Raw genomic sequence first — 6497 nt, forward strand, 5'->3', positions numbered from 1 at the left:
ATGAGAGGCAGGGGAGTCACCCAGGAGGCAACTGCAGTAATCATACAAGAATCATAAGGCAGAGACAGAGGTCTGGAAGGAAGGAAACAAATGCTAGCAGTATTTTGGAAGCAGTATTAACATGATTGAGAGACCTGTTGGGAGTGAGGTAGGAAGAAACTATAGATGCCCCAGTGACCTCCAGCCTGGGAAACTAGGAGAGTGATGGTGGCATCCATTAAACAATGTCAAACCTGCTGAAAGTGGCACAGAGTTCACAGGGGACCCGGGAGAAAAATACGTTTTGTTGTGTTGATGCACATGTATTAACACAGTGCCTTTATTAGCTTTAAGTTTTCCAAGGGCTAAAACTTTATAATTTAATATGATGGGTCATTTAAAATGTTTTCTAAAATTTTGCCCAAACTTGTCATTAATACATAGAACAAGGTGCATGCAAGTGACCTCTGTATCACCCCCTTAGAAGGATTTCTACATATTTTTATTTGGAAAAAGGAAAGGATATTAATATTACTGAGTACCTACGATGTCCAGGCACTGTTTTAGAGTATTTTTGTATACTATGTGCTCTAATACTTACAAAGCTAAGGTTTAGGCTATCGATGTAGTCAGAGATGACTGCCTCAAAGTTTCCTGAACTTTCCCGGATGTCATCTTCTTCAAGCTTTGTGAGTAACTGGCTATTGTGCCCAAGGTCATAGATTAGCAAATGCTCTTCATTTCTGAGTCCAAATGTAGGCCATAGACAGAGTTACACTTTAAGGGCACTTAGCTTTGCACATCTTCGAGAACATGGCAATCCATTTGGTCTTGTGGCAGGTGATAAGCTAGAACTGTAATATATCTTTTGGACACTGGATGGCAATATTCTAAATAGGCTCATGTCTAGTTCCCTGTGTTGGGGCCAGCATTACATAGGGTCTGCACAACAAAGCTTCATTTCTGAAATCTTAGTCTCTGGCTTTCTGAGACTTGTATAGTGTTTTGCCAATAGAAAGTAGAAAAGGCAGTTTGGCGAAACCTGCCAGTTTGTCCATCCAAACACTTGCAATAGGTCAGTCATATTACCCTTAATGATGGAAACAATACGTGTAGTAAATTAACTCCAGAAGGCCAAGGGCTAAATTTTCTTAGAGTGAAATTAAGAATCTGAACGCATTCAAATATTTCTGTTCCAGTACAAAATGTGAACACCAAAAATTCTGCAGGATCCACACACATATGATCATCACACTCTGAACTGGATGTGGTCTGGGCGTGAATATGTGTCACTGTCCCCATATTGGGAAATCAGTGGAATCTTTTATTATGTTGGACTGTTTGTGAAATCACGACACCAGATTAGGAATCTGAGGGGGAAGAAATGAGGAGAACAGTGTCAGCAGGCTGGAATTTGGTTTTAAGACAGAAGGGAAAGGATGGCATGTGGAACTAAGGGAATAGGGATCTTTATCTCTTCTTGTGAAAAAACAAAAACAAAAACAAACTAAGACGTTCCCTTATTCAAAAGAAGCAATATAGAGATATAGATCTGTGTGTGTTTTAATGGTTTTTATTTCTTGATTTCTTTTTGGAGATATTCAAGGATGCAACTTGCAACCAGACTTTGTACAGTTCCGGAAAGTCCTGCTCCAGATCTCTGGGCGGTCACATGGGCTAACCTCTAAGAAAGCTCCTCACTTCCTCCAACTTTTCAGAGATAGACCTTGACAATAGATTCAAAATCAAAGCTAATAAATAAATGACCGAAGCCAGCCGTGTGTCCTAAAAGCACGGATCTTGGCCATCTCCCTGGGCAGTGTCTCAAAATGGTAATAAGGAAAAGCAATGTCAGGAATTACATTCACCCCAAAGCACCTAGGGAAGCTCAGCTCTCCAGACGGCTGTCAGAACTGAGCTGGCTTCAGTGAGGATGTGTACTCAGGCCAGAGAGGATTTATTCTCATCTGTAACAGCTTGCTCTGCTAAACCCTACTGCCGTTCTCTTTATAGAATGAGTGATATTTTGAAATGCAGGAAAAAGAATTATACCTTAAAACACGTATACTTTTCCCCTGAGAAAAGTATGTGTGTACACCATTTATGTGTTATATTCTGCTTTGCAACATGATTGCTGTGTGTGTTGAACTGAGATCACTGAAAAGGAGAGAAGATGCTGAAATGTTAGAGTGAAATCAACTTAAAACTTAGGAAGAAAACATCAGAAAACAACTATATGTGATTGTACTTCAATCCCTCTAATTTCTGAAACAAGGGTGGAAGTGAGGACAGTTACAACTTCTCTGAGTAGCTGATTGTCAGTTCCCAGGAATACGGCAATTTAACACCAATATGCTAAAGAAAAAGATTATATTTGGAAGTCACATGTCTATAATTGCATGTATATTCCCATTTGCATTTTGATATATGTGGTCTCCAAGAAGCTTGAAAAAGTGTACTATTTCTAGATTGTTTATTTTTGTAGAGAGGCAGTGATGAGGCAGGTTGTCGTAGAGGAATGTTCAAACAGGTTACCATCTACAAATCCGATAGCATCTAACCTTGGCCTAATATATTAGCCATAATTGGAAAATCTTTTTAAAAATACATATTCTGAGCTACATCCTAGCTCTATGCTTCAAAATCTTTAGACTGGGACACATCCATTCACTGTCATTAAAAATTATGAGAGAGCCCCTTTTAGTTGGAGTGCCCTGGCCCAGCAGGCAGCCCACCGGGGTACGCTCCTTTCAAGACAGCCTAGACCTAGCCACCATCCTACATGCTCCTTTATCTTCAAGAAATAACATGCTTTACTTCCCTGCTAATGGGAAATTTACCCAACTGTGGCCTTCTTTCCTCAACCTGCTAGCTTCCCACTTTCAGGATCAAGGTGCGAAGTGATCACTAATCCCTATTGCAACCTAGACTCCCCACCACTAGGGAACATGCACTGAGGTCATACCTGATGCTTTGGTCAAGGCCCATGGCTACTTCAGTGCATAATCCTGTAGCCCAGTCAATTCCAATACATGCCTGCCCAGCCTCCTAAATGTTTCTTGACTTAGAGGCTGTTATTTGGCTGAGAAAAGAAATAGCCTCTTCTTCTCTCTGGGAAAAGAAAAGTCAAAATATTTTCTACTTCTCTACATTTCTTTAGAAACTTGATCTCTCTAAATTATAATTTATCCCTCTATATGCTGGATATAAATCCTGCTACTTGAGGAGACAAGTTCATTTACCATGCAAAAAGAGGAGATCAATTTAGCAATTCTCTTTAGAATATGGGAATACTTATCTCTTATTGTTTTCAGCTTTCAGCTTTAGCCAACATTCGGGATGTCACTTTTAATATCCTGTTCCATAGATACTTAAACTCAGTGAGCTGAGTTCAATAATAAAAAGACTGTAATGGTTAATTTTATGTGTCAACTTTGACTAGCCACAGGGGTGTCCGGATATTTGGTTAAACGTTATTTCTGATGTGTCCATGAGAGTGTTTCTGAATAAAATGGATATCAGAATCAGTAGACTGAGTAAAGCAGATTGGCCTTTCCTAATGTGTGGGGGTCTCGGCCAATCCAATGAAGGCCTAAGTAGAACAAAAAAGCTGGATAAGAAAGAATAATTTCTCTCTGCATGGCTGTCTTCAAGCTGGGACATAGGTCTTCTATTGTCTTCTGACTTGGACTTAGATTTAAACTTACATCATTGGCTCTCTAGGTTCTCACACTTTTAGACTCAGGCTGGAAGCATACCATTGGCTCTCCTGTGTCTCTATCTTGCCAGCCACAGATTTTAGGCCTCCATAACTGTATGAGCTAATTCGTTATAATAGATAGGGGGAGAGGGAGGGAGAGAGAAAGAGATGTCCTGATTGTTTCTGTTTCTCTGGAGAACCCTAATACAGATATGTAATTATTTCTTATCACTCCCAAGACTATAGCTGGCTTGAGGCTATAGAAGCCTTATAGAAGCCTAGAATGGGGGAGAGGAACAGAGGAAAGTGACTAGCTCCTTCTCTAGTCTCCTTGCTGTAATCGTCTTCCTCTCACCACTTAATACCACTGTTTCTGATCTTTCTAAGGAAAGGAGACATGATTAAGGGGAAGGGACACAGCTGTAGGTGGCTGTGCAGTTATAATCTGGCATTGGTCCCCACTGGCTGTGGCGGCTGCACAATCACTATACTCTTTTCCTTCTTTTGAGATCAGAGTGTCCAGGCTGGGGACCTCCAACTGCTAGTCTCTGGATACTTCCCTGGCTGGTTGCTTAGGTCATTCCCTCAGCCTTTGGACTCAGAGGCTCCAATCTTCTGTTGAGGTTACATGGTCCTTACAAGCAGTCCCCTTAGATGAGATCATTTTAAGATGATTCCTGATAGGACTTCTCTCACCTGCCCACATTTGTCCTCTGTCCACATCTCCTCCCTCAGAAAATAGGCACTTGCAGCCCTCTATCATCTCTTCATCTCTGTCCCTCAAGAGTCTACTGCCCTTGACTTTGCAAATGCAAGTCAGGATCCCTGTGCCCTCCAAACTCCAGATGACGCAGGTCACAATCTCTCAGTAAGTCTCACAAAACATGCTTTCCCACTTGGGCTAATATAAAGAGGAAAGATCCCCCAAATCCGCTCCCCCCACCCCAGTGAGGAAAGGAATCCATAAACAGAAACACAATGTTCCAAAAATGTTCTCCCAAGTTTCTTTTTGTATATAGCCTTGTAATGGATAATGAGCCAACAGTGGCCACACAAAACTTTAAGGCTTCTGAGTACACCCTATATAGACAATCTAGTATCTTGCTTTACTATGAAGGGAGAACTTGGTCCTATTTTATTGTTCTAGACTTTTGGAGCCTCAGCAGAAATTCTGAGATAACAAGTCATATTTAATATTATATATGTATCTATAATTCTGTTTGAATTTATATATAAAATATCTTGAACGATACCTATACATGTTACAACTTAACCTTTGGGGAAAAGCACTTGGGGAATATATGTGTTTTTACTATATAGTTTTCTATAGTGCATAGTTTATTTTTACAGTGTAGATCTATTAGTGTATTCTTTATAAAAAAAGTGATTCTGCTCCCCATTCAGGTTTGAGAACCACTGACCTCTCAATACCCATTATTTTATTTAAGAAATGTAAGGCAATTTGTAATAATTCTACTATTTGTGTGAGTTTTTGCTGTCTGCCTCACTCTCTAGACTGTAATTTGTTACTAGTGCATCCCTGACACTAAGCGGTTAGTAGATGCTCTTTCTTTCTTTCTTTCTTTCTTTCTTTCTTTTAATGGATTTATTTATTTTAAGAGAGAGAGACAGGGAGAGAGCAGGGGAGGGGCAGAGAGAGAGCAAGAGCGAGAATCCCAAGCAGGCTCTGTGCTATCAACGCAGAGCCCGATGTGGGGCTCTACCTCGCGAACAGTGAGAACATGACCTGGGCCGAAACCAAGAGTTGGAGGCTTAACCAGCTGAGCCACTCCCGCACCCCAATAGTAGATGCTCTTTCTTAAAGCACACATTAGAAACAGAAAAACAGGACCTAATAGAAGTGGTTACCTATAGTGCATCTGTATGAGATAGGTGGGAATTGGAATAACACTTTTCAATGTATATTTGCTTACATTGTTTGAAGTTTGAACAATGTAAATACATTTTGAGTTACAAAAATGTCCTTCAGTGGGTGTCTTCTGATTGTGTACACTAATATTGAGCCCTCTACATGGAGGTAGGACAGTGGCTAGGCTAAAATTGTGTTTTCTTTTCAGAAATTCCAGACCCTATACCAGCCTAGCAATTGTCTAGCCTCTGCGTAGAGGGCTCCATATTAACATGCACAAACAGAAGATGTCCATTAAAAGAAATTTTTTACAATTCAAAATGCATTGTCACAGACATACACACAGCTGTCTTTCAAATTTCATATGATTTCAAGACTTATTCATTAACTAGAAACGTTTCTGGACTATTCACCAAGTGAACTGGGATTACTATCCCAAAAAGTCAGAATTTTAAATGGGTCCTAAGCTTCAGAAAAACAAAACATCTACTTGAGTCTGATGTTAATAATATGATTCATATTATACAAGTTAGTGAAAGAAATTCACATACAGAGTAAGCTGAAGAGTTGCAGTTTATGATTTTCCATCTTCTAAAAACATGTGCCTATCCTCCAGCTTAAGTAAGATTTAAATAGTAGGGAGACAGAGAAGCCCTTAAAGAATTGCCCTAGGGTTCTATAGAGTTCAAATACTTCTTATAAGTTCTAACATAAAACTCAATTAAAGAAACTCTTTCTCAGGAAGACCTTTTTTTTCCTTACCTGTTTTCTTATTCAAATACCTGATATTTTAATAAAGATAGTCTTTAAACTCAGGAAGTGAAACAAGACAGAAAAGATGCATAAAGGCTCTTGAGGTATAAATGACCTCGGGCACAGATCAAAAGCATTAGAGCCATTATTATCATAAGAGAATGAAATGGGCTTCCTAATCAAATTAGTGAAGAA

This window comes from Panthera uncia, chromosome B1 (genome assembly GCF_023721935.1).
Source record: "Panthera uncia isolate 11264 chromosome B1, Puncia_PCG_1.0, whole genome shotgun sequence".
Classification (NCBI taxonomy): Eukaryota; Metazoa; Chordata; class Mammalia; order Carnivora; family Felidae; genus Panthera; species Panthera uncia.